This window comes from Oncorhynchus gorbuscha, unplaced genomic scaffold, assembly GCF_021184085.1.
Source record: "Oncorhynchus gorbuscha isolate QuinsamMale2020 ecotype Even-year unplaced genomic scaffold, OgorEven_v1.0 Un_scaffold_4821, whole genome shotgun sequence".
Lineage (NCBI taxonomy): Eukaryota > Metazoa > Chordata > Actinopteri > Salmoniformes > Salmonidae > Oncorhynchus > Oncorhynchus gorbuscha.
In genome coordinates, this window is record NW_025748758.1 from 1 (window position 1) to 19,376 (window position 19,376).

At 41.4% G+C, this 19,376-nt stretch overlaps 1 long non-coding RNA gene across 1 annotated transcript; it reads left to right on the forward strand.

Moving 5' to 3' along the window:
- Positions 1-5,105: 5,105 nt before the first annotated feature.
- LOC124028766 lies at positions 5,106-6,073 on the forward strand. The gene is made up of 2 exons (XR_006837639.1): positions 5,106-5,198; positions 5,617-6,073. It is a non-coding gene; the product is annotated as an uncharacterized LOC124028766 (long non-coding RNA).
- The last annotated feature ends 13,303 nt before the right edge of the window (positions 6,074-19,376 follow it).

The window sequence follows — 19,376 nt, forward strand, 5'->3', positions numbered from 1 at the left end:
GATTAGGGGAATAGGAACAGCTGGGAGCAGGAGCGGAACGATAGAGAGAAGAGAGAGAGGGAGGGAGAGAGAAAAAAGGGAACGAACCTAAAAAGACCAGCAGGGGAAAACGAACAGAAGGAAAAGCAAAATGACAAGACAATATAAGCCTGGCGCATTCGAGGAGGAATCCTGGCGGCAACGGAGGAAATCATCAATCAGCGAACGGTCCAGCACGTCCCGAGACGGGACCCAACTCCTCTCCTCAGGACCGTAACCCTCCCAATCCACTAAGTATTGGTGACCCCGTCCCCGAAACGCATGTCCATGATCCTACGTACCTTGTAAATAGGTGCGCTCTCGACAAGGACGGGAGGGGGAGGGGGAAGACGAACGGGGTGCGAAGAAAGGGCTTGACACAGGAGACATGGAAGACAGGATGGACGCGACGAAGATGTCGCGGAAGAAGCAGTCGCACAGCGACAGGATTGACGACCTGGGAGACACGGAACGGACCAATGAACCGCAGAGTCGACTTACGAGAAGCTGTCGTAAGAGGAAGGTTGCGAGTGGAAAGCCACACTCTCTGGCCGCAACAATACCTTGGACTCTTAATCCTACGTTTATTGGCGGCTCTCACAGTCTGTGCCCTGTAACGGCAAAGTGCAGACCTCACCCTCCTCCAGGTGCGCTCACAACGTTGGACAAACTCTTGAGCGGAGGGAACGCTGGACTCGGCAAGCTGGGATGAGAACAGAGGAGGCTGGTAACCCAGACTACTCTGAAACGGAGATAACCCGGTAGCAGACGAAGGAAGCGAGTTGTGAGCGTATTCTGCCCAGGGGAGCTGTTCTGCCCAAGACGCAGGGTTTCTGAAAGAAAGGCTGCGTAGTATGCGACCAATCGTCTGATTGGCCCTCTCTGCTTGACCGTTAGACTGGGGATGAAACCCGGAAGAGAGACTGACGGACGCACCAATCAAACGACAGAACTCCCTCCAAAACTGTGACGTGAATTGCGGGCCTCTGTCTGAAACGGCGTCTAACGGGAGGCCATGAATTCTGAACACATTCTCGATGATGATTTGTGCCGTCTCCTTAGCGGAAGGAAGTTTAGCGAGGGGAATGAAATGTGCCGCCTTAGAGAACCTATCGACAACCGTAAGAATCACAGTCTTCCCCGCAGACAAAGGCAGACCGGTAATGAAGTCTAGGGCGATGTGAGACCATGGTCGAGAAGGAATGGGAAGCGGTCTGAGACGACCGGCAGGAGGAGAGTTACCTGACTTAGTCTGCGCGCAGTCCGAACAAGCAGCCACGAAACGGCGCGTGTCACGCTCCTGAGTCGGCCACCAAAAGCGCTGGCGAATAGAAGCAAGAGTGCCTCGAACGCCGGGATGACCAGCTAACTTGGCAGAGTGAGCCCACTGAAGAACAGCCAGACGAGTAGAAACAGGAACGAAAAGAAGGTTACTAGGACAAGCGCGCGACGCAATGTGCGTGAGTGCTTGCTTAACCTGTCTTTCAATTCCCAGACTGTCAACCCGACAACACGCCCATAAGGAAGAATCCCCTCGGGATCAGTAGAAGCCACAGAAGAACTAAAAAGACGGGATAAGGCATCAGGCTTGGTGTTCTTGCTACCCGGACGGTAAGAAATCACAAACTCGAAACGAGCGAAAAACAACGCCCAACGAGCTTGACGAGCATTAAGTCGTTTGGCAGAACGGATGTACTCAAGGTTCTTATGGTCTGTCCAAACGACAAAAGGAACGGTCGCCCCCTCCAACCACTGTCGCCATTCGCCTAGGGCTAAGCGGATGGCGAGCAGTTCATGATTACCCACATCATAGTTGCGTTCAGATGGCGACAGGCGATGAGAAAAATAAGCGCAAGGATGAACCTTATCGTCAGACTGGAAGCGCTGGGATAGAATGGCTCCCACGCCTACCTCTGAAGCGTCAACCTCGACAATGAATTGTCTAGTGACGTCAGGAGTAACGAGGATAGGAGCGGACGTAAAACGTTCTTTTAGAAGATCAAAAGCTCCCTGGGCGGAACCGGACCACTTAAAACACGTCTTGACAGAAGTAAGAGCTGTGAGAGGGGCAGCAACTTGACCGAAATTACGAATGAAACGCCGATAGAAATTAGCGAAACCTAGAAAGCGCTGCAACTCGACACGTGACCTTGGAACGGGCCACTCACTGACAGCTTGGACCTTAGCGGAATCCATCTGAATGCCTTCAGCGGAAATATCGGAACCGAGAAAAGTAACGGAGGAGACATGAAAAGAGCACTTCTCAGCCTTCACGTAGAGACAATTCTCTAACAGGCGCTGGAGAACACGTCGAACGTGCTGAACATGAATCTCGAGTGACGGTGAAAAAATCAGGATATCGTCAAGGTAGACAAAAACAAAGATGTTTAGCATGTCTCTCAGAACATCATTAACTAATGCCTGAAAAACAGCTGGCGCATTGGCGAGACCAAACGGCAGAACCCGGTACTCAAAATGCCCTAACGGAGTGTTAAACGCCGTTTTCCACTCGTCCCCCTCTCTGATGCGCACGAGATGGTAAGCGTTACGAAGGTCCAACTTAGTAAAGCACCTGGCTCCCTGCAGAATCTCGAAGGCTGATGACATAAGGGGAAGCGGATAACGATTCTTAACCGTTATGTCATTCAGCCCTCGATAATCCACGCAGGGGCGCAGAGTACCGTCCTTCTTTTTAACAAAAAAAACCCCGCCCCGGCCGGAGAGGAAGAAGGCACTATGGTACCGGCGTCAAGAGACACAGACAAATAATCCTCGAGAGCCTTACGTTCGGGAGCCGACAGAGAGTATAGTCTACCCCGAGGAGGAGTGGTCCCCGGAAGGAGATCAATACTACAATCATACGACCGGTGAGGAGGAAGGGCGTTGGCTCGGGACCGACTGAAGACCGTGCGCAGATCATGATATTCCTCCGGCACTCCTGTCAAATCGCCAGGTTCCTCCTGAGAAGTGGGGACAGAAGAAACGGGAGGGATGGCAGACATTAAACACTTCACATGACAAGAAACGTTCCAGGATAGGATAGAATTACTAGACCAATTAATAGAAGGATTATGACATACTAGCCAGGGATGACCCAAAACAACAGGTGTAAAAGGTGAACGAAAAATCAAAAAAGAAATAGTCTCACTGTGGTTACCAGATACTGTGAGGGTTAAAGGTAGTGTCTCAAATCTGATACTGGGAAGATGACTACCATCTAAGGCGAACATGGGCGTAGGCTTGTCTAACTGTCTGAAAGGAATGTCATGTTTCCGAGCCCATGCTTCGTCCATGAAACAACCCTCAGCCCCAGAGTCTATAAAGGCACTGCATGTAGCACCCGAACCGGTCCAGCGTAGATGGACCGACATAGTAGTACAGGATCTAGATGGAGAGACCTGAGTAGTAGCGCTCACCAGTAGCCCTCCGCTTACTGATGAGCTCTGGCTTTACTGGACATGAATTGACAAAATGTCCATCAAGTCCGCAATAGAGGCACAGGCGGTTGGTGATCCTCCGTTCCCTCTCCTTAGTCGAGATGCGAATACCTCCCAGCTGCATGGGCTCAGTCTCTGAGCCAGAGGAGGGAGATGGTTGCGATGCGGAGCAGGGAAACACCGTTGACGCGAGCTCTCTTCCACGAGCTTGGTGACGAAGATCTACCCGTCGTTCAATGCGGATGGCGAGAGCAATCAAAGAGTCCACACTGGACGGAACCTCCCGGGAGAGAATCTCATCTTTAACCACTGCGTGGAGTCCCTCCAGAAAACGAGCGAGCAGCGCCGGCTCGTTCCAGTCACTAGAGGCAGCAAGAGTGCGAAACTCTATAGAGTAATCCGTTATGGATCGATCACCTTGGCATAGGGAAGCCAGGGCCCTAGAAGCCTCCCTACCAAAAACTGAACGGTCAAAAACCCGAATCATCTCCTCTTTAAAGTTCTGGTAATTGTTAGAACAATCAGCCCTTGCCTCCCAAATAGCTGTGCCCCACTCTCGAGCCCGGCCAGTAAGGAGTGATATGACGTAAGCAACCCGAGCTCTCTCTCTAGAGTATGTGTTGGGTTGGAGAGAGAACACAATATCACACTGGGTGAGAAAGGAGCGGCACTCCGTGGGCTGCCCGGAGTAACAAGGTGGGTTATTAACCCTAGGTTCCGGAGGCTCGGCAGACCAGGAAGTAACAGGTGGCACGAGACGAAGACTCTGGAACTGTCCAGAGAGGTCGGAAACCTGAGCGGCCAGGTTCTCCACGGCATGACGAGCAGCAGACAATTCCTGCTCGTGTCTGCCGAGCATGGCTCCTTGGATCTCGACGGCAGTGTTACGAGCGTCTGTAGTCGCTGGGTCCATTCTTTGGTCGGATCCTTCTGTTATGCAGGTGAATGAGGACCCAAAAGCGACTTGGCGAAAACAGAGTCTTTAATCCAGTAAAGGAAATATGCAATACTCCTAGACAAATCGGAGCGGTAAATAAAGCATAAAAAACAATTCCACTCGTAATGACGAGAACAGACTGGAGACTCGATCATAAACTGTAGGTTGCCTCGGGAAGGCACTTGACCGTAGCAGACTCAGACACCTGCTCACCACGCAGCATCTGAGGGAAACACGACACGACAGGGCGATACAAAGACACAGCACGGTGAACAATATACAAGGATCCGACAGGACAGAAACGGAAAACAAGGGGAGAAATAGGGACTCTAATCAGGGGAAAAGATAGGGAACAGGTGTGGAAGACTAAATGATTGATTAGGGGAATAGGAACAGCTGGGAGCAGGAACGGAACGATAGAGAGAAGAGAGAGAGGGAGGGAGAGAGAAAAAAGGGAACGAACCTAAAAAGACCAGCAGGGGGAAAACGAACTGAAGGAAAAGCAAAATGACAAGACAATATAAGACAAAACATGACAGCTTCTGCATTGCTTGCTCTTTGGGGTTTTAGGCTGGGTATTTGTATACTTTGTGACAACTGATGATGTGAAAAAGGACTTAATAAATACATTTGATTTACTGATTAATTGACGAGCACTGCTTTACAGGAGCCCCCATGTTACCCTCTTTTTCTCCATTCTTTCTCATATTATCCCAGGTTCGAAGGTCAAGAAGATCCCACACCCAACTAAGAATCCATTCACCTGGATCTTCGCGTTGGTGTCTTGTCCCAACTATACATACGAGGTGAGGCTTGGTGAGAATGGTGAGTTGATTGAAATATTTCTATTTGCACGTTTTAGGCTGGAAACACTTTCAAATCCTGTGTTTCACTTCCCCTTCTGGGGTTTGGAGATATAGTGATGCTGCCACCTTCTGGCCAATAGGTATCAAGCGATGTAACAGTACTACAGTGATGAGTTGGTGAGTACTGCACACAGGTGGCTGGTGCCACCTTAATTGGGGAGGACATGCTCATAGCAATGGCTGGAACGGAATAAATGGATCGTATCAAACACATGAACACATGGTTTCCTTGTGTTTGATACCATTCCATTTAGTCCATTCCAGCCATTATTGTAATCTGTCCTCCTCTCACCAGCCTCCTGTGGTCCTACATGTATAATATGTAGGAGTGTGTAACAGTGTATCTGGTCCTCTGCAGCTGGGGTCATGGATGGGCTTCACAGTGATGACCCAGTGCTTGCCGGTGGCTTTCTTCACCATCGTGGGCTTTGTCCTGATGACGGTGTGGGCCAGGGGAAAGCACCGAAACTACCGCAAGGAGTTCCGTGACTACCCCACCCTGCGCTCCCCTATACTGCCCTTCATCCTTTAGTCAGAGAGGGGCTGGTCCCACACATAACTTCACCCCTTTCAGCCCCACTGCAGTATACAGCTGGTGCTTCTGACTGGGTAGGTTGGAAGGAGTCGTTGGAATAGTTTAACTACACTGTGACTGGTTTTGGGGAGTTGAAAACCCCCTTTTGATGACTTAAATGCAGATGAGTCTTAATCTGATGTAATGTGTACTACCGCTATCTACTGTACATGTCAATGTGTGGAGGCACAAACGAATGGAAAGAAATACACTTGTTTTACTAAAGTGGTGACTAAACTGATCCGTTTGGTTGTGTATTATTTGTTGCATGTTACAGCTTGTTGTTTGGTTGTGTATTATATAGTAAGTTGAATCTAACAGCATTCACACTGTGTAATGGTTGGGTTTCAGCCAGTAACACTAACCCATTAACATATAGTAAGTTGAATCTAACAGCATTCACACTGTGTAATGGTTGGGTTTCAGCCAGTAACACTAACCCATTAACATATAGTAAGTTGAATCTAACAGCATTCACACTGTGTAATGGTTGGGTTTTAGCCAGTAACACTAACCCATTAACATATAGTAAGTTGAATCTAACAGCATTCACACTGTGTAATGGTTGGGTTTCAGCCAGTAACACTAACCCATTAACATATAGTAAGTTGAATCTAACAGCATTCACACTGTGTAATGGTTGGGTTTCAGCCAGTAACACTAACCCATTAACATATAGTAAGTTGAATCTAACAGCATTCACACTGTGTAATGGTTGGGTTTCAGCCAGTAACACTAACCCATTAACATATAGTAAGTTGAATCTAACAGCATTCACACTGTGTAATGGTTGGGTTTCAGCCAGTAACACTAACCCATTAACATATAGTAAGTTGAATCTAACAGCATTCACACTGTGTAATGGTTGGGTTTCAGCCAGTAACACTAACCCATTAACATATAGTAAGTTGAATCTAACAGCATTCACACTGTGTAATGGTTGGGTTTCAGCCAGTAACACTAACCCATTAACATATAGTAAGTTGAATCTAACAGCATTCACACTGTGTAATGGTTGGGTTTCAGCCAGTAACACTAACCCATTAACATATAGTAAGTTGAATCTAACAGCATTCACACTGTGTAATGGTTGGGTTTCAGCCAGTAACACTAACCCATTAACATATAGTAAGTTGAATCTAACAGCATTCACACTGTGTAATGGTTGGGTTTCAGCCAGTAACACTAACCCATTAACATATAGTAAGTTGAATCTAACAGCATTCACACTGTGTAATGGTTGGGTTTCAGCCAGTAACACTAACCCATTAACATATAGTAAGTTGAATCTAACAGCATTCACACTGTGTAATGGTTGGGTTTCAGCCAGTAACACTAACCCATTAACATATAGTAAGTTGAATCTAACAGCATTCACACTGTGTAATGGTTGGGTTTCAGCCAGTAACACTAACCCATTAACATATAGTAAGTTGAATCTAACAGCATTCACACTGTGTAATGGTTGGGTTTCAGCCAGTAACACTAACCCATTAACATATAGTAAGTTGAATCTAACAGCATTCACACTGTGTAATGGTTGGGTTTCAGCCAGTAACACTAACCCATTAACATATAGTAAGTTGAATCTAACAGCATTCACACTGTGTAATGGTTGGGTTTCAGCCAGTAACACTAACCCATTAACATATAGTAAGTTGAATCTAACAGCATTCACACTGTGTAATGGTTGGGTTTTAGCCATTAACACTAACCCATTAACATATAGTAAGTTGAATCTAACAGCATTCACACTGTGTAATGGTTGGGTTTTAGCCAGTAACACTAAACCATTAACATATAGTAAGTTGAATCTAACAGCATTTACACTGTGTAATGGTTGGGTTTTAGCCAGTAACACTAACCCATTAACATATAGTAAGTTGAATCTAACAGCATTCACACTGTGTAATGGTTGGGTTTCAGCCAGTAACACTAACCCATTAACATATAGTAAGTTGAATCTAACAGCATTCACACTGTGTAATGGTTGGGTTTCAGCCAGTAACACTAACCCATTAACATATAGTAAGTTGAATCTAACAGCATTCACACTGTGTAATGGTTGGGTTTCAGCCAGTAACACTAACCCATTAACATATAGTAAGTTGAATCTAACAGCATTCACACTGTGTAATGGTTGGGTTTCAGCCAGTAACACTAACCCATTAACATATAGTAAGTTGAATCTAACAGCATTCACACTGTGTAATGGTTGGGTTTCAGCCAGTAACACTAACCCATTAACATATAGTAAGTTGAATCTAACAGCATTCACACTGTGTAATGGTTGGGTTTCAGCCAGTAACACTAACCCATTAACATATAGTAAGTTGAATCTAACAGCATTCACACTGTGTAATGGTTGGGTTTTAGCCATTAACACTAAACTATTAACATATAGTAAGTTGAATCTAACAGCATTCACACTGTGTAATGGTTGGGTTTTAGCCAGTAACACTAAACCATTAACATATAGTAAGTTGAATCTAACAGCATTTACACTGTGTAATGGTTGGGTTTTAGCCAGTAACACTAACCCATTAACATATAGTAAGTTGAATCTAACAGCATTCACACTGTGTAATGGTTGGGTTTCAGCCAGTAACACTAACCCATTAACATATAGTAAGTTGAATCTAACAGCATTCACACTGTGTAATGGTTGGGTTTCAGCCAGTAACACTAACCCATTAACATATAGTAAGTTGAATCTAACAGCATTCACACTGTGTAATGCTTGGGTTTCAGCCAGTAACACTAACCCATTAACATATAGTAAGTTGAATCTAACAGCATTCACACTGTGTAATGGTTGGGTTTCAGCCAGTAACACTAACCCATTAACATATAGTAAGTTGAATCTAACAGCATTCACACTGTGTAATGGTTGGGTTTTAGCCATTAACACTAACCAATTAACATATAGTAAGTTGAATCTAACAGCATTCACACTGTGTAATGGTTGGGTTTTAGCCAGTAACACTAAACCATTAACATATAGTAAGTTGAATCTAACAGCATTCACACTGTGTAATGGTTGGGTTTTAGCCAGTAACACTAACCCATTAACATATAGTAAGTTGAATCTAACAGCATTCACACTGTGTAATGGTTGGGTTTCAGCCAGTAACACTAAACCATTAACATATAGTAAGTTGAATCTAACAGCATTCACACTGTGTAATGGTTGGGTTTCAGCCAGTAACACTAACCCATTAACATATAGTAAGTTGAATCTAACAGCATTCACACTGTGTAATGGTTGGGTTTTAGCCATTAACACTAACCCATTAACATATAGTAAGTTGAATCTAACAGCATTCACACTGTGTAATGGTTGGGTTTCAGCCAGTAACACTAACCCATTAACATATAGTAAGTTGAATCTAACAGCATTCACACTGTGTAATGGTTGGGTTTCAGCCAGTAACACTAACCCATTAACATATAGTAAGTTGAATCTAACAGCATTCACACTGTGTAATGGTTGGGTTTCAGCCAGTAACACTAAACCATTAACATATAGTAAGTTGAATCTAACAGCATTCACACTGTGTAATGGTTGGGTTTCAGCCAGTAACACTAACCCATTAACATATAGTAAGTTGAATCTAACAGCATTCACACTGTGTAATGGTTGGGTTTCAGCCAGTAACACTAAACCATTAACATATAGTAAGTTGAATCTAACAGCATTCACACTGTGTAATGGTTGGGTTTCAGCCAGTAACACTAACCCATTAACATATAGTAAGTTGAATCTAACAGCATTCACACTGTGTAATGGTTGGGTTTCAGCCAGTAACACTAACCCATTAACATATAGTAAGTTGAATCGAACAGCATTCACACTGTGTAATGGTTGGGTTTCAGCCAGTAACACTAACCCATTAACATATAGTAAGTTGAATCGAACAGCATTCACACTGTGTAATGGTTGGGTTTCAGCCAGTAACACTAACCCATTAACATATAGTAAGTTGAATCGAACAGCATTCACACTGTGTAATGGTTGGGTTTCAGCCAGTAACACTAACTCATTAACATATAGTAAGTTGAATCGAACAGCATTCACACTGTGTAATGGTTGGGTTTCAGCCAGTAACACTAACCCATTAACATATAGTAAGTTGAATCGAACAGCATTCACACTGTGTAATGGTTGGGTTTCAGCCATTAACACTAACCCATTAACATATAGTAAGTTGAATCTAACAGCATTCACACTGTGTAATGGTTGGGTTTCAGCCAGTAACACTAACCCATTAACATATAGTAGTAAGTTGAATCGAACAGCATTCACACTGTGTAATGGTTGGGTTTCAGCCAGTAACACTAACCCATTAACATATAGTAAGTTGAATCTAACAGCATTCACACTGTGTAATGGTTGGGTTTCAGCCAGTAACACTAACCCATTAACATATAGTAAGTTGAATCTAACAGCATTCACACTGTGTAATGGTTGGGTTTCAGCCAGTAACACTAACCCGTTAACATATAGTAAGTTGAATCTAACAGCATTCACACTGTGTAATGGTTGGGTTTTAGCCAGTAACACTAACCCATTAACATATAGTAAGTTGAATCTAACAGCATTCACACTGTGTAATGGTTGGGTTTCAGCCAGTAACACTAACCCATTAACATATAGTAAGTTGAATCTAACAGCATTCACACTGTGTAATGGTTGGGTTTTAGCCAGTAACACTAACCCATTAACATATAGTAAGTTGAATCTAACAGCATTCACACTGTGTAATGGTTGGGTTTCAGCCAGTAACACTAACCCATTAACATATAGTAAGTTGAATCTAACAGCATTCACACTGTGTAATGGTTGGTTTCAGCCAGTAACACTAACCCATTAACATATAGTAAGTTGAATCTAACAGCATTCACACTGTGTAATGGTTGGGTTTCAGCCAGTAACACTAAACCATTAACATATAGTAAGTTGAATGGAACAGCATTCACACTGTGTAATGGTTGGGTTTCAGCCAGTAACACTAACCCATTAACATATAGTAAGTTGAATCTAACAGCATTCACACTGTGTAATGGTTGGGTTTCAGCCAGTAACACTAACCCATTAACATATAGTAAGTTGAATCTAACAGCATTCACACTGTGTAATGGTTGGGTTTCAGCCAGTAACACTAACCCATTAACATATAGTAAGTTGAATCTAACAGCATTCACACTGTGTAATGGTTGGGTTTCAGCCAGTAACACTAAACCATTAACATATAGTAAGTTGAATCTAACAGCATTCACACTGTGTAATGGTTGGGTTTTAGCCAGTAACACTAACCCATTAACATATAGTAAGTTGAATCTAACAGCATTCACACTGTGTAATGGTTGGGTTTCAGCCAGTAACACTAACCCATTAACATATAGTAAGTTGAATCTAACAGCATTCACACTGTGTAATGGTTGGGTTTCAGCCAGTAACACTAACCCATTAACATATAGTAAGTTGAATCTAACAGCATTCACACTGTGTAATGGTTGGGTTTCAGCCAGTAACACTAAACCATTAACATATAGTAAGTTGAATCTAACAGCATTCACACTGTGTAATGGTTGGGTTTCAGCCAGTAACACTAACCCATTAACATATAGTAAGTTGAATCTAACAGCATTCACACTGTGTAATGGTTGGGTTTCAGCCAGTAACACTAAACCATTAACATATAGTAAGTTGAATCTAACAGCATTCACACTGTGTAATGGTTGGGTTTCAGCCAGTAACACTAACCCATTAACATATAGTAAGTTGAATCGAACAGCATTCACACTGTGTAATGGTTGGGTTTCAGCCAGTAACACTAACCCATTAACATATAGTAAGTTGAATCTAACAGCATTCACACTGTGTAATGGTTGGGTTTCAGCCAGTAACACTAACCCATTAACATATAGTAAGTTGAATCGAACAGCATTCACACTGTGTAATGGTTGGGTTTCAGCCAGTAACACTAACCCATTAACATATAGTAAGTTGAATCGAACAGCATTCACACTGTGTAATGGTTGGGTTTCAGCCAGTAACACTAACCCATTAACATATAGTAAGTTGAATCGAACAGCATTCACACTGTGTAATGGTTGGGTTTCAGCCATTAACACTAACCCATTAACATATAGTAAGTTGAATCTAACAGCATTCACACTGTGTAATGGTTGGGTTTCAGCCAGTAACACTAACCCATTAACATATAGTAAGTTGAATCGAACAGCATTCACACTGTGTAATGGTTGGGTTTCAGCCAGTAACACTAACCCATTAACATATAGTAAGTTGAATCTAACAGCATTCACACTGTGTAATGGTTGGGTTTCAGCCAGTAACACTAACCCATTAACATATAGTAAGTTGAATCTAACAGCATTCACACTGTGTAATGGTTGGGTTTCAGCCAGTAACACTAACCCATTAACATATAGTAAGTTGAATCTAACAGCATTCACACTGTGTAATGGTTGGGTTTCAGCCAGTAACACTAACCCATTAACATATAGTAAGTTGAATCTAACAGCATTCACACTGTGTAATGGTTGGGTTTCAGCCAGTAACACTAACCCATTAACATATAGTAAGTTGAATCTAACAGCATTCACACTGTGTAATGGTTGGGTTTCAGCCAGTAACACTAACCCATTAACATATAGTAAGTTGAATCTAACAGCATTCACACTGTGTAATGGTTGGGTTTCAGCCAGTAACACTAACCCATTAACATATAGTAAGTTGAATCTAACAGCATTCACACTGTGTAATGGTTGGGTTTCAGCCAGTAACACTAACCCATTAACATATAGTAAGTTGAATCTAACAGCATTCACACTGTGTAATGGTTGGGTTTTAGCCAGTAACACTAACCCATTAACATATAGTAAGTTGAATCTAACAGCATTCACACTGTGTAATGGTTGGGTTTCAGCCAGTAACACTAACCCATTAACATATAGTAAGTTGAATCTAACAGCATTCACACTGTGTAATGGTTGGGTTTCAGCCAGTAACACTAACCCATTAACATATAGTAAGTTGAATCTAACAGCATTCACACTGTGTAATGGTTGGGTTTTAGCCATTAACACTAACCCATTAACATATAGTAAGTTGAATCTAACAGCATTCACACTGTGTAATGGTTGGGTTTTAGCCAGTAACACTAAACCATTAACATATAGTAAGTTGAATCTAACAGCATTCACACTGTGTAATGGTTGGGTTTTAGCCAGTAACACTAACCCATTAACATATAGTAAAGTTGAATCTAACAGCATTCACACTGTGTAATGGTTGGGTTTCAGCCAGTAACACTAAACCATTAACATATAGTAAGTTGAATCTAACAGCATTCACACTGTGTAATGGTTGGGTTTCAGCCAGTAACACTAACCCATTAACATATAGTAAGTTGAATCTAACAGCATTCACACTGTGTAATGGTTGGGTTTTAGCCATTAACACTAACCCATTAACATATAGTAAGTTGAATCTAACAGCATTCACACTGTGTAATGGTTGGGTTTCAGCCAGTAACACTAACCCATTAACATATAGTAAGTTGAATCTAACAGCATTCACACTGTGTAATGGTTGGGTTTCAGCCAGTAACACTAAACCATTAACATATAGTAAGTTGAATCGAACAGCATTCACACTGTGTAATGGTTGGGTTTCAGCCAGTAACACTAAACCATTAACATATAGTAAGTTGAATCGAACAGCATTCACACTGTGTAATGGTTGGGTTTCAGCCATTAACACTAACCCATCAACATATAGTAAGTTGAATCTAACAGCATTCACACTGTGTAATGGTTGGGTTTCAGCCAGTAACACTAACCCATTAACATATAGTAAGTTGAATCGAACAGCATTCACACTGTGTAATGGTTGGGTTTCAGCCAGTAACACTAACCCATTAACATATAGTAAGTTGAATCTAACAGCATTCACACTGTGTAATGGTTGGGTTTCAGCCAGTAACACTAACCCGTTAACATATAGTAAGTTGAATCTAACAGCATTCACACTGTGTAATGGTTGGGTTTTAGCCAGTAACACTAACCCATTAACATATAGTAAGTTGAATCTAACAGCATTCACACTGTGTAATGGTTGGGTTTCAGCCAGTAACACTAACCCATTAACATATAGTAAGTTGAATCTAACAGCATTCACACTGTGTAATGGTTGGGTTTTAGCCAGTAACACTAACCCATTAACATATAGTAAGTTGAATCTAACAGCATTCACACTGTGTAATGGTTGGGTTTCAGCCAGTAACACTAACCCATTAACATATAGTAAGTTGAATCTAACAGCATTCACACTGTGTAATGGTTGGGTTTTAGCCATTAACACTAACCCATTAACATATAGTAAGTTGAATCTAACAGCATTCACACTGTGTAATGGTTGGGTTTTAGCCAGTAACACTAAACCATTAACATATAGTAAGTTGAATCTAACAGCATTCACACTGTGTAATGGTTGGGTTTTAGCCAGTAACACTAACCCATTAACATATAGTAAGTTGAATCTAACAGCATTCACACTGTGTAATGGTTGGGTTTCAGCCAGTAACACTAAACCATTAACATATAGTAAGTTGAATCTAACAGCATTCACACTGTGTAATGGTTGGGTTTCAGCCAGTAACACTAACCCATTAACATATAGTAAGTTGAATCTAACAGCATTCACACTGTGTAATGGTTGGGTTTTAGCCATTAACACTAACCCATTAACATATAGTAAGTTGAATCTAACAGCATTCACACTGTGTAATGGTTGGGTTTCAGCCAGTAACACTAACCCATTAACATATAGTAAGTTGAATCTAACAGCATTCACACTGTGTAATGGTTGGGTTTCAGCCAGTAACACTAACCCATTAACATATAGTAAGTTGAATCTAACAGCATTCACACTGTGTAATGGTTGGGTTTCAGCCAGTAACACTAAACCATTAACATATAGTAAGTTGAATCTAACAGCATTCACACTGTGTAATGGTTGGGTTTCAGCCAGTAACACTAACCCATTAACATATAGTAAGTTGAATCTAACAGCATTCACACTGTGTAATGGTTGGGTTTCAGCCAGTAACACTAACCCATTAACATATAGTAAGTTGAATCGAACAGCATTCACACTGTGTAATGGTTGGGTTTCAGCCAGTAACACTAACCCATTAACATATAGTAAGTTGAATCGAACAGCATTCACACTGTGTAATGGTTGGGTTTCAGCCAGTAACACTAACCCATTAACATATAGTAAGTTGAATCTAACAGCATTCACACTGTGTAATGGTTGGGTTTCAGCCAGTAACACTAACCCATTAACATATAGTAAGTTGAATCGAACAGCATTCACACTGTGTAATGGTTGGGTTTCAGCCAGTAACACTAACCCATTAACATATAGTAAGTTGAATCGAACAGCATTCACACTGTGTAATGGTTGGGTTTCAGCCAGTAACACTAACCCATTAACATATAGTAAGTTGAATCGAACAGCATTCACACTGTGTAATGGTTGGGTTTCAGCCATTAACACTAACCCATTAACATATAGTAAGTTGAATCTAACAGCATTCACACTGTGTAATGGTTGGGTTTCAGCCAGTAACACTAACCCATTAACATATAGTAAGTTGAATCGAACAGCATTCACACTGTGTAATGGTTGGGTTTCAGCCAGTAACACTAACCCATTAACATATAGTAAGTTGAATCTAACAGCATTCACACTGTGTAATGGTTGGGTTTCAGCCAGTAACACTAACCCATTAACATATAGTAAGTTGAATCTAACAGCATTCACACTGTGTAATGGTTGGGTTTCAGCCAGTAACACTAACCCATTAACATATAGTAAGTTGAATCTAACAGCATTCACACTGTGTAATGGTTGGGTTTCAGCCAGTAACACTAACCCATTAACATATAGTAAGTTGAATCTAACAGCATTCACACTGTGTAATGGTTGGGTTTCAGCCAGTAACACTAACCCATTAACATATAGTAAGTTGAATCTAACAGCATTCACACTGTGTAATGGTTGGGTTTCAGCCAGTAACACTAACCCATTAACATATAGTAAGTTGAATCTAACAGCATTCACACTGTGTAATGGTTGGGTTTCAGCCAGTAACACTAACCCATTAACATATAGTAAGTTGAATCTAACAGCATTCACACTGTGTAATGGTTGGGTTTCAGCCAGTAACACTAACCCGTTAACATATAGTAAGTTGAATCTAACAGCATTCACACTGTGTAATGGTTGGGTTTCAGCCAGTAACACTAACTCATTAACATATAGTAAGTTGAATCTAACAGCATTCACACTGTGTAATGGTTGGGTTTCAGCCAGTAACACTAACCCATTAACATATAGTAAGTTGAATCTAACAGCATTCACACTGTGTAATGGTTGGGTTTCAGCCATTAACACTAACCCATTAACATATAGTAAGTTGAATCTAACAGCATTCACACTGTGTAATGGTTGGGTTTCAGCCAGTAACACTAACCCATTAACATATAGTAAGTTGAATCGAACAGCATTCACACTGTGTAATGGTTGGGTTTTAGCCAGTAACACTAACCCATTAACATATAGTAAGTTGAATCTAACAGCATTCACACTGTGTAATGGTTGGGTTTCAGCCAGTAACACTAACCCATTAACATATAGTAAGTTGAATCTAACAGCATTCACACTGTGTAATGGTTGGGTTTCAGCCAGTAACACTAACCCATTAACATATAGTAAGTTGAATCTAACAGCATTCACACTGTGTAATGGTTGGGTTTTAGCCAGTAACACTAACCCATTAACATATAGTAAGTTGAATCTAACAGCATTCACACTGTGTAATGGTTGGGTTTCAGCCAGTAACACTAACCCATTAACATATAGTAAGTTGAATCTAACAGCATTCACACTGTGTAATGGTTGGGTTTCAGCCAGTAACACTAACCCATTAACATATAGTAAGTTGAATCTAACAGCATTCACACTGTGTAATGGTTGGGTTTTAGCCAGTAACACTAACCCATTAACATATAGTAAGTTGAATCTAACAGCATTCACACTGTGTAATGGTTGGGTTTCAGCCAGTAACACTAACCCATTAACATATAGTAAGTTGAATCTAACAGCATTCACACTGTGTAATGGTTGGGTTTCAGCCAGTAACACTAACCCATTAACATATAGTAAGTTGAATCTAACAGCATTCACACTGTGTAATGGTTGGGTTTCAGCCAGTAACACTAACCCATTAACATATAGTAAGTTGAATCTAACAGCATTCACACTGTGTAATGGTTGGGTTTCAGCCAGTAACACTAAACCATTAACATATAGTAAGTTGAATCTAACAGCATTCACACTGTGTAATGGTTGGGTTTTAGCCAGTAACACTAACCCATTAACATATAGTAAGTTGAATCTAACAGCATTCACACTGTGTAATGGTTGGGTTTCAGCCATTAACACTAAACCATTAACATATAGTAAGTTGAATCTAACAGCATTCACACTGTGTAATGGTTGGGTTTTAGCCAGTAACACTAACCCATTAACATATAGTAAGTTGAATCTAACAGCATTCACACTGTGTAATGGTTGGGTTTCAGCCAGTAACACTAACCCATTAACATATAGTAAGTTGAATCTAACAGCATTCACACTGTGTAATGGTTGGGTTTCAGCCAGTAACACTAACCCATTAACATATAGTAAGTTGAATCTAACAGCATTCACACTGTGTAAAGGTTGGGTTTCAGCCAGTAACACTAACCCATTAACATATAGTAAGTTGAATCTAACAGCATTCACACTGTGTAATGGTTGGGTTTCAGCCAGTAACACTAACCCATTAACATATAGTAAGTTGAATCTAACAGCATTCACACTGTGTAATGGTTGGGTTTCAGCCAGTAACACTAACCCATTAACATATAGTAAGTTGAATCTAACAGCATTCACACTGTGTAATGGTTGGGTTTTAGCCAGTAACACTAACCCATTAACATATTCGTCTTACCGCTTATTATATACAAAGAGATAATAAATATCACACTACAAGAGTGGAAAAGACAATAACTTCATTCCCCCCCCCTGGAAACAGAGCCAACATAGCAATTAACAGTGTGACATCAAACACGTAACAGATGGAAACATGGAATGTGACGTTGTTTCAAAGCAGAAGCCACAAGGCAAAATTAAGAGACCTCATTGTAATCCTCTCAGATAACAACAATGTTGAATTTGAGCAAGATGTCTACCATGTCGTGGGCAATTGTGTTGCTGTGTTGAAGTTGTAAGCAAAGAAAATGTATTAGTGCTACAATGACACTTCCTAAAGTTATGAAGTAAATTTTTTGGTTGGATAATTTTCCCTTAAAAAAAAAAAGAAGACCATAATTCAGTTGTTTCTCTCCCCTCAAACTGAAGCAGGCAGAAACATTGGGGCCTCAAGCTACGTTGGTTCTGGTCTGCCAGCCCATTTCAACTAGAATTCTGCTTCAAACGGGTTTAATTTTGTAGATGAAATCTAGGTTCATCCACAGTAGATTAAATTAGATTCATCTAAAATGTTTAGAAATGACGTGAACATAAATTAAGGGAAGAGGAATGCAGAAGGCAACTATACAAAGAACACATTATGTTGCCTTAGTTTAGCAGGTACTACATATTGCTTTTTGGAAATGTTAGTGAAACAGATAACAACAGTAATAAAACCTAGGTCAGTACTGGTGCAGCCATGACAACATCTGGAGACTAAGCTCCATTTCCTTTGCTGGTATAATGAGAGATCACTGACCTTTGATGACCTTTGATGAATCAACAAATTCATACTGTACATTCTCGAATTAAATCAGTTCACATTGTCATCATAAAAGAAAAACAGCGTTGAGTGTCTAGATAAATGGAGGGTACCATATGACATGTCTTTAAAAAATACTGTCTGAGTAAACAATGAAGAAATAATAATAATATAATAATAATTATTATTATTATTATAAGAAATGCTAGAACCATATTTGCTGGAACAGATATTCCAAGTATACATGTTATTATTTTCTTGTGGAACTGACTCAGGGAGCACAGAAACCAGTCTTTTAAAGGAGGCTCCAGTGGTAGCCAAGTGTAGAGTCTGAGGAATCCAGAGAAAGTCTTTCACACTGGCTGCACTCACTGACCCGCCTCTTACAGAACAGGCAGACCTCCCCTTAGAGAACAGGCAGACCTCCCCTTAGAGAACAGGCAGACCTCCCCTTAGAGAACAGGCAGACCTCCCCTTAGAGAACAGGCAGACCTCCCCTTAGAGAACAGGCAGACCTCCCCTTAGAGAACAGGCAGACCTCCCCTTAGAGAACAGGCAGACCTCCCCTTAGAGAACAGGCAGACCTCCCCTTAGAGAACAGGCAGACCTCCCCTTAGAGAACAGGCAGACCTCCCCTTAGAGAACAGGCAGACCTCCCCTTACAGAACAGGC